The 10,532-nt window shown below is 46.5% G+C and overlaps 1 protein-coding gene across 1 annotated transcript in view; it reads right to left on the reverse strand.

Annotated features, from left to right (window-relative positions):
- Csf3r (colony stimulating factor 3 receptor) overlaps nucleotides 1-1,563 on the reverse strand; it is a 21,889-nt gene extending 20,326 nt beyond the window's left edge. Inside the window, exon 1 of the mRNA XM_008832150.3 lies at nucleotides 1,516-1,563. The gene's annotated coding sequence lies outside the window, so the exon portion shown is untranslated. The remainder of the gene's footprint in view (nucleotides 1-1,515) is intronic.
- Between the last annotated feature and the right edge of the window lie 8,969 nt (nucleotides 1,564-10,532).

Consider the following 10,532-nt stretch of genomic DNA (forward strand, 5'->3'; position numbering starts at 1 on the left):
TAAAGCCTTTGGTGCTGGGCCCAAGGAGCAAGCACTGGGCATCTGTGGACTGCCTCTATGGGTCCTAAAGCAGGACATGAGCCAGTGAAAACAGCAGGGCTTTGTGCCGCTCCCTCATAGCCTCCTGGGACAGCCACCTTGCTTTTGTCCGTGTCACATTGCCCAGCCCCATTTTTGGGTCTCCTAGCTCTCCCTGGTCTCAGTCTGTTCCCATCACTCTAGCCATCTCTGTTGGTCTCTGTAGCTTCTCTGACTTTTTGTGGCCGCTGGCACAGTTAATGGTATTCACCACTGCTGCCACAGCACCCCCTCTTCCTGTTTCCCTCCCCCTTCCCCCTTCACTCTGGGCCTTCCCTCTCAGCTACCCTGCCCTTTTGAAATCATTTCTGTGGGAAGATGAAGTTTGGAAAAGGGACACTGGGAGTAAACCAAGGAGAGGTGTTCCCAGGTATAGCAGACATAGAGATAGAGACAGACAGATAGATAGACAGATAGCTAGATACAGGGATAGATACACAGAGACAAAGACCGAGGCAGAGCTTGGCCTAGTAGTATAGGTCTGAAATCCCAGCTACTCTGCAGGTGGAAGCGAGTGGATTGTAAGTTCAAGGCCATCTTGCTCTACAGAGCAAAATCAAGTCTAATCTGGGCAATTTGGGTAACAAGTCCCAAAAATATAAAGTAGGTAGGGTTGGGATGTAGTTGGGATGTGGCGGAGTACTTGCCTAGCATCTATAAAGCCCCGGAGTTCAATTCCTAGCACCACATAACACAAAACAACAAAAAAAGCAACCAACCAAAATCAAGCATGGTGGTACAAGCCTATAATCCCAGCACTTGGGATGTAGAGGCAGGATGATCAGAAGTTCAAGATCCTTCTCAGCTACATAAGTGAGTTCATGACCTGCCTAAGCTACAGGAAACCCAGGCCTTAAAAAACCAACAACAAAACAAACAAACAAACAGAGGCCTGGCAATATAGCTCATCCTAGAGCACTTGCCTAGCACTGGGGCCCTAGGGTTGATCCTCAGCACTGTGCTCCCCCTCCCCCCCAAAAATTTACAGAGGCTGGAGAGATACAGAGAAAGGTGGAGTGACCTGCAGTGAAACTAGCCCAGTGGAAACTTGTGCTGATCTAAAGAGCCTGAGGCCTGGCAGGCCAAATATGGCACCAACTGTTTAAAGAGACGAAAGGAATTGCAAGAGGAGAGGGCTACCCAGAGATTCTGAGATAGAGAAAGGAAGCTAGCTAAGGGGCCAAAGGGCCCAGAGGAAACCAAAAGCAAAATAGATAGCCACAAACAGGACTGGAACATGCCTGAGGGACAGAGACACTGGGAGAGATGTTTTTATCTCTGAGCCCAAAGAGGTTTGGCTGTTTGATCTCCCCAATGCCAAACCCACAGAGACTCCCAGTTCCCAAGGATGGATGACTTGTCCTAGGCCCCCTGACAGGACTCTGGCAGGGCTGGGGATATGATCTGGGGCTTCCATATCAGTTCTCCCTTACTTACGTGGGGGGACAGGGCTGTGTGCCCAGCCTCCCTGCTCTCTCTTCTTGCCTTCTCTCCTCTTGAGGCAAGTTCCTGAAACTTCTCTCTCTAGCTCTGTCGTTAATGACAGGCTGGGGGACTGAGGATTGCGACACCTCCCTGGCTTCCCTCCTGCCCTCCCCTGGGCCCCTACTCTTCGGGGGTCACAGCCAGCCCCTTCCTCTCAGGAAGGGGGCTGAGGGGAACTGGTGAGCCAGCAATCTTCCTGCCTCAGGGGTCTTAGAGGGCTGGCAGTCCCCTCCTCTGGCTCCGGATTTCCTGAACTCCAAGCTTTGAGGCTGGGCATGTCCAGGCTCTAAGCTAACTGGGGGACACTCCTGTGCTCCCACTACCAGCTCCCTCTTCATCTCCACCATGCCCCTCAGACCAGGCAGATGGAGGAAGGGGATTTCAGAGACAAAACACGGCTTTCTAAGCAGGGCAGGAGGTGGGGGAGTGGAGGGGGTAGTGTCTTCAGAAATTTACTCAAAACTGGGGAGAATAGAAAGGCAGGGAAAACTGAGGGAACATGGGAAAGGAAAGGAGCTACATGGGAAAGGAGCTACATGGGAAAGGAAAGGAGTCTGGTTGAAGCCTCCCACCAGCTGAGAATCAAGTATTTAGCACAGGAACAGAACAGTTGCTTACAGCCTTTCTCTCTTCTCAGCTGAAAACCTGCACTTTTCTAGAACTCTTCCCAGAAAACCCCTTACAGTAAAAGGACACATCTTAACTCCTTTGTACAGTCCTAGTGAATCCTGATCTTATTTAATCAGATTGTAACCTCTTCTAAGGCACCTCAAGAGCCACCCTATAATCTCAATTATTGAGAAATAGAGGGGAGAAAAAGGCTCTTATCTTGAGAATCACCAAAATAACATATGTGGTATATTAGGGCTCTTTAGAGGAATAGAATCAATAGAATGAAAAAAAAATTAATTTATTAAATCAGTTTAGAACAACAGCTATCTCACACCCGGGAGGCTAAGAGCCTGGTAGTTACTCCGTCCATGAGTCTGGGTACCTCCGCAGTTCCAGTCTGGAGCTGAAGACAAAGACCTGGAGGGTTCCTGGAGAGCTGCTGACCTCAGTCAACCAGGATGGAAGCCTGGAAATGTTGGTTCTAATATCAACAAAGGAATCAACAGCAGCAGCAACAAGGTAAATTAAGTTGGTGGCAAAGAGGGAAGGCTGGCCAAGCAAGCAAAAGGTGAATATCTTCCTTCTGTGAAGGCAATCAAGACAATTGAGGCTTCCTGTTCAAGTGATTTTTTCTTTCTTTCTTTTTCTTTCTTTCTTTCTTTCTTTCTTTCTTTCTTTCTTTCTTTCTTTCTTTCTTTCTTTCTTTCTTTCTTTTTTGTCTTTTTGAGACAGGGTCTCCCTATAGCTCCAGCTGGCCTGTAACTCACTAAGTAGAACAGGCTGGCCTTGAACTCACAGAGATCTGCCTGCTTCTGCCTCCCAAGTGCTGGGATTAAAGGTGTGTGCCACCATGCTCGGCTAGGTGATTCTTTTTTAAGGACTATTTTAGTTATTATTTTTATTTTATGGGTATGAGTATATTGCCTGCATGTATGTAAGTGCACCTGTGTCATGCAATGCTCTTGGAGGTCAGAAGAGGGCATCAGATCCTCTGTAACTGGAGTTATGGACTGTTGTTAGCTGTCTTGGGGGTGCTGGGAATCAAGTCCGGGTCCTCTGCAAGAGCAGTCAGTGCTGTTAACTGTTGAGGCATCTCTCCAATCCTACTGCTCAGGTGATTCTAAATTGTGGCAAGCTGAGGCTGGAGAGATTGCTCAGTGGTTAAGAGCGCTGACTATTTTTGCAGAAGACCTGGGTTTGAATTCCAGCACCCACACAGAAGCTAACAACTGTCTGTAACTCCAGTTCTGGGGAATCCAATGCCCTCTTCTGACCTCCATGGGCATTGCACAACACAGGTGCAGTTACACACATGCAGGCAATACACTCATAAAATAAAAATAAAATAAAGTTTAAAAAAATTATTGTGGCAAGTTGACATTTCAAACCAACTATCACAATCCATCTCTTGTCAACTTGACACACAAACACGTGACTTTCAAAACTATAACCTTCCACCCCTTGTCTCTCAAGTCTCATTTTTATATAATAATATAAAATACAGTCCACTTTAAAGGACTCCAAAATCCTTAAAAATCTTAACACTTTAAAGTCTCAAATCTTTTACTGTAAGCTGCTAGGATTATGAAATCAAGATTATATGCTTCCACTATATTATGGTACGAACTAAACCAATTGTTGCTCAGGTTTGTTTTTCTGTTGCTGTGATAAAAACCATGACCAAAAGCAGCTTATAGGGGAAAGGGTTTTTTCAGTTTATACTTCCAGGCCAAGTTCATTGTCAAGGGAAGCCAGGACCAGAACTCAAGGCAGGAACCATGGAGGAAGGCTGCTTACTGGCTCACCAGCTTAGGTTCATCTGACCTTCTTACAGAACTCAAGACTACCTGTCCAAGGACGGTACTACCCACAGTGGGTTGGGCCCTCCCACATCAACCATCAATCAAGACATTCTCTTACAGGATGGCCATAGGCTAATCTGATCTGTGAAATTGTCAATTGAGGTTCCCTCTTCCCAGGTCAACTCTAGGTTGTATCAAGTTGGCAATAAAGACTAACTAGCACATATGGCTAATGCTAAGCGTGACTCTTCTTTGAGATGCGTACACCCATGCTCTCAGGTGTGACTTACTCTTTCCTTGAATGCCTTTCTTTTGTGTGTGTGTGTGTGTGTGTGTGTGTGTGTGTGTGTGCGTGTGTGAATGTCTGTGAAGGCCAGAAGTCAGCTTTGGGTGTCATTCCTCAGGAGTTTCCCACTTTGTTTTTTTGTTAATTATTGAATTAATTATTATTGTGCATGTATGATGTATATGTACACACTCATATGCACATGAGTGTAGTGTACACGTGGAGCTCAGAGGGAGTCAGTTCTTTCCTTCCACAGTGCTTCCAGGGATGGAGCATGTTGTTTGACTTGCATGGTATGCGGGATAGCTTTAGTGTTAACTTGACACACCTGGGTTGAGGGAGCCTCAATTGGGGAATTGCCTCTATTAGACTGGCCTGTGGCCATGTCTGAGGGGCATCTTCTTGATGAGTGATGTGGGAGGGCCCAGCCCACTGTGGGTGGTGCTACCCCTGGGCAGGTGGGCCTGTGTCGCATAAGAAAGCAGGCTGAGCAGGGGCCAGGGGAGCAAGCCAGTAAGCAGCATTCTCTATGGCCTATGCTCCAGCTCCTGCCTCCAGTTTCCTGCCCTGAGTTCCTACCTTGGGCTCCCTGATGAACTGCAACCTGGGAGATGTAAGCTAAATAAACCCTTTCCTCCTCCAGTTGGTAGTGGTCAGAGTATTTTGTCACAGCAATGAAGAACAAACTAGGACACATGGCAAGTGTTTTACCTGGTGGTGTTTTGATTTGGTGAGTTTCTGTTTTCCTTGTTCATTGAACTTGCTAGACTTCTGGGTACCCTTTAAAAAATTTTGCACTTGGGGCTGGAGAGATGGCTCAGTGGCTAAGAACACTGGTTGTTCTTGCAGAAGACCCAGTTCGAATCCCAGCACCCACACAGCAGCTAACAACTGTCCATAACTCCAGTCCCAGGGGATCTGATAGCCCCTCTGACCTCCATGGGCATGGCACGACGTGAGTGCACTTACCTACATGCAGGCAATGCATGCATACACATAAAATAAAAGTAATAAAATTAAAAAAAAAGTTGCACCCTGTCCCTTGCTCCCTCCCTGTTTTTCTCTATCCCCTTCCGTGCTCTGATCCCCATCTTTACTAGAATGGAAGCTCCATGGTGGCAAAAGTTTTGCCTGTTCTGTTCAAAACTGTAGCCTTAGCTGGGCATGTTGACACATGCTTGAAATCCAAGTACTTGGTACTTGGGAAGTTTAGGAAGGAGGATTACTGTGAATTTGAGGCCAGCCTGAGCTACATTAATTCCAGTTCAGCCTGGACTTATAAAGGGAGACCCTGTCTCAAAATAAAGAAATAAAAACAAACAACAAAGCAAACAGAGGTAATGAAAAAAAAAAACAAAACCAAAAACAACTCCCCTGCCAAAAACAACCCAAACCAGCATACCCATACCATCTTCTAGCCCTAGTGTCTACAGTTTGCCCATCACGTGGCAAGCCCTGAATTCATGCTTGCTGAGTGAATAGCTCTGTTTTCCCACTTCCCATTTCCCTATCCCGACTGATATCATTCTAGGGGAATTAACCATACTCTCCTCATCCCCTAAGTTGTCCACTCAGAGCTGTCCCGTCCACTCCTCCCTGAACATCCCCACACCCATCAGTCTTTATAGAAGAGAAGGGTCTGTGCCCATCACTTGGAAGACAGGCTTTTTGGTTCAGTTTGGGGCTGGGGACAGGGTGGCTCTAGTTCTGGCCTTTATAGAACTCAAAACTCTTGTTTCCATGGTGCTCCAGCTCTGCAGCCCATCTCCTCCTGTCTTTCTACAGAGGCTATCCCTTAGCAGTTCTGGCAAGCTGCCTGCCTCTCCTCCTGCCCTGTAGGCCTCTACTTCCCCATAGCATGCCTCATACTCTGGTCAGATCAAATGGGCTGTGTTTTCCTGAGATACCTCTGTGATTTTGTTCTTTCCAGACAGATCATGTCTGCCCAGGTGAGTCCTCTTTCTGCCCTAGTTCAGGCATTTAGCCTGATCCAGAGTTCCTTGGGCATTAAGCAGCATCAAGTGATTCTTTCATCACCCATTCTGTAACATAGTAGTGGACCGTTGTTGCTGTTTGCTTCCTTGTAGACTGTGAACTCTATGAGGGCAGAAACCACACCTTGGTTTCTCCTCCCAGCTTAACACAGTTTGAGGGAACAGACACTTGGTGTGTGCCTGTTGGGCTGCAGAATCTTGGAGACGTGACTAACTCTCCAGTCTCTGCTTCCTTACCTGCCACAGGGATAGAAACTCCTCCCAGGGGATTTGGGAGGATTAAATGAGCTCTTAGAAACACAGTGATGGAGCCTAGCATGGTGGTGCACCCCTGCAATCACAGCACTCTGGAGGTTGAGGCAGGAGGACCCCAAGTTCCAGGCCAGCCTAGGCTACATAGCCGGACACAGAAACACCAACACACACACACACACACACACACACACACACACACACACACACACACAAATGAAATAAAAAAAGCCCAGTACTCAGCATGGTAACAAGCATAGTATGTGCTTAGTAACACTACTTTACTGGTCCTCTGTACATTTAGCTATTTCAGAAAACTATTTTTCTGATTTCCTTGGTCCTCTCTTCTCCTCTGAGGACTTGTACCAGGAAATGGAGCTGTGGGGCTGAAATGAAAATTAGATGTGAGGAAACGAAAGTTAGATTTGCGGAAGAAGTTTCCTTGGGGAGAGAAGCACTAGAGACGAGAGAGGTTAAGAACATGGGCTGAGGAGTCACATAGCTTGGTTCTGCCACTTACTTCCTGTGTGACCTCCACAAGTTGTTTAAACTCTCTGAGCCTCAGTTTTGTCATCTTTGTTTTAAAGATTTATTTTGAGGGCTGGAGAGATGGCTCAGCAGTTAAGCACTGGCTGCTCTTGCAGAGGACCCAGGTTCAGTTCCTGGCTTATAGTGGTCTGTAACTCCTTCTTCTGGCCTCTGTGGGCATTACATGATATGGTGTACCTACATAAATGCAGGCAAAACACTCATGTACAGAAAATAAAAATAATAAAATATTAAAAAATATTTTTATTTTATGTATATGCATGTATTGCCTGCATGTAGGTAAGTGCACCCATATTGCGCAATGCCTGAGGAGGTCAAAAGAGGCTGTCGGATCCCCTGGGATTGGAGTTACGGACAGTTGTTAGCTGCCATGTGGGTGCTGGGATTTGAACCCTGGTCTTCTGCAAGAACAATCAGCGTTCTTAACCACTGAGTCATCTCTCCAGCCCGATAAAATATTTTTAAAAGTATTTTTTGTCTTTTTGAGACAGGGTCTCCCTGTAGCCCCAGCTAACCTGGAACTTACTATGTATACCAGGCTGGCTTTGAGCTTACAGATATCCACCTGCCTCTGCCTCCTGAGTGCTGGGATTAAAGGCATGCACCACCACACCTGGCTAAAAATATTTTTTAGGGGACTGGAGAGATGGCTCAGCAGTTAAGAGCACTGGCTGCTCTTGCAGAGGACCTGAGTTTGATTCCCAGCACCCCCATGGCACCTCCGTAACAGCACTGTCCATAACTCCAGTTCCAGGAGAATCCAATTCCCCTTTCTAACTTCTGCAGGCATTGTATGACATGACTGTAGGCAATGCACTCATATAAAAATAATAAAACATTAAAAATAAATACAATAAGAATATTTTTAGGGGAGAGGTGGTTCAAGGGTTAAGAGTACTTTCTGTTCTTCCAGAGGACCCAGGTTCAATTCCAAGCACCCACATGGCAACTCTATCCCACTCTCTTCCAGCCTTTGTGGGCACTACACACATATTACATGCAGGCAATCCAAACACTTGTACAAATAAAAATAAATCTTAAAATAAAAAAAAAAGGACTGGAGAGATGGCTCAGCAGTTAAGAACACTGGCTGCTCTTGCAGAAGACTCAGGTTTGAATCCCAGCACCCACATGGCACCTAACAACTGTCCGTAACTCCAGTTCCAAGGGATCTGACAGCGTCTTCTGTCCTCTGAGGGCAATGTACAACACGGGTGCACTTACCTACATGCAGGCATAGCACTAATACATATAACAATAAAACATTAAAAAATTTATTATGTATATGAGTGTTTACCTTCATGAATGTAGGTGCACCATGTGTATGCAGTGCCCATAGGGGCCAGAAGAGGGCATCAGAGCCACTGGAATTGGAGTTATAGTTGGTTGTGACCCACCATGTGGGTGTTGGGAGCTGAATCTGTGTCCTCTTCAAGAACAGCCAGTGTTCTTAATTGCTGAGCCATCTTTCCAGCAACTTTTTTTTGTTTTTGACATGATCTCATGTAGTCTAGTATAACTTTTAACTAGTAATGTAGTTGAGGGTGACTGAACTTCTGAACCTCCTGCCTCTACCTCCTGAGTGTTGGGATTGTAGGCATGTGCCACCACTTTATGAGATGTTGGGGGTTGGATTCAGGGCTTTGTGTATGCTAGGCAAGTGCACTACCAATTGAGACATACCCTCACTCAGCCTGTTTCATCAGCTTGCAGAGCAGAGTCAAGCATGTGGTAAATGCTGAGTGTGTTTTTACTATGGAAACTAATGCTTAAAGCAGACAAAGCATCAACCCTTCAACACTGGGTATCAGCTGTGCGGACACTTCCTTCTCTCTTGTCCCTATCCTCCATCAGATGAGGCTCTTATGGCTTGGACTCCCCCTACTACTACCCCCTCCCATGCCCTTTTCTCAAAAGTGAGGTGATCAAGAGCTGGGATTGTGCTTATTTCTGTTACCGCCTAAGGGTGTGGGACTATGGTTCTGGGCAGGGAACAGAGGGTCCAGAGGGGCTGGGTTAGGCAGCCTGTGTGTGCGGAAGTGGAGGCTGCGGTCTCCTGCCAGGACCTGCTTTAACTAGAATACAACAGTCAGCTGAGATTGTGTAAAGAGGTCATTGTGCAAACACATCCCCATATGTGACCTTGATTGTGCAAACAGGTGTTTACTGGAGACTGCCCAGCTTGGACAGCCTGTTTACAAAAAGCACCTGCGTTGTCCAATAGGAATCAGCATCTTAAGTGTGTTGGACGTTTGTGTAATCTCAGTACTTTGGAGACCTAGGCAGGAGGATGGAGAATTCCAGAACATTCTGGGTTATGTAGTGAGACGCTGTCTCAGAACCAACCTCCAACAACAAACCCAGCACGACTCTACTTTGAACCCAAGGATCCGCTCTTTTTTTTTTCCAGGCTCAGAAACAGTGCCCTTGAAGTCTTCATAAACCTGCTCCTCATTTGACAACCCTACTCAGGATTGCTTTTAAGACCCCTTTTCAATGGCATGCTTCCCAAATTCAAGAATCTTTCCTTTTTTGACTCTGAGAAGTTTCCCAAGAGGGAAAGTGACCTACCCATGTCACACAACCCTCTGGAGGCCAGGCTCTAATCAAGCCACACTCCCCACTTCCCTTTCAGACCTGCCCATCTCTGACCTTGGATGTTGGCTTCTGACCTTGGAGTGGATGTGAGACTCTAGCTGGAACTTGAGGGGTGGGTAGGATTTGGAAAGAGGGAAAGGTGTGAAAGGTGGGAGAACAGCAGGAAAAAGGCCTGGGCTGGGGGGCACCAAGAAGGCCTGGTGGTGGGTTGAAGCCCTGAATTCTAGATCATTGATGACCCCGGCTCTGCCTGACCTTGAACAGCACATTTAGCCTACTTTATGGGTTTCCATCTGCCCCTTGAAGCCCTTTAGACACTCGGAACCAACCTCTTTCCCCCACGACTGAGCTCCTCTGCATTTTATCCTGAAAACCTGCTTTCTGTTCTGGTAAATGGTTTATGTGAAATGCTCTGGCCCCTCACCCACACATCTAGCCTGGCGTGACTTTTGTGGATTCTGCTCCTTCTCTGTGTAGCCTCCTGGTCCCTTGCTGGAGCCCAGACCGCCATCTGTCCAAGTTAGCATTAACTGTCAACTTAATATACCTTAAAAAAATGAGTCTCAGGGCTGAAGAGATAGCACAGTGGTTAAGACCACTGGATACTCTTGCAGAGGATCCAAGTTTGATCCCCGCATCCACAGGGCAGCTAACAACTGTTCCAGGGGATCCGACGCCCTCTTCTGACCTCTTTGGGCATTGCATAACATGGGTGCAGGCCATACACTCACACACACAAAATAAAATAAAAATAAGAAATACAATATTTAAAAAATAAAAGTCTCAGTTGTGTAATTGTCTTTATTAGGTTGGTCTGTGGACATTCCTGTGAGGGATTGTCTTGATTGCCTTAATTGATGTAGGAAGGTCCAGCCC

The sequence above is a fragment of the Nannospalax galili genome, unplaced genomic scaffold (assembly GCF_000622305.1).
Source record: "Nannospalax galili isolate Female #2095 unplaced genomic scaffold, S.galili_v1.0 scaffold1055, whole genome shotgun sequence".
Lineage (NCBI taxonomy): Eukaryota > Metazoa > Chordata > Mammalia > Rodentia > Spalacidae > Nannospalax > Nannospalax galili.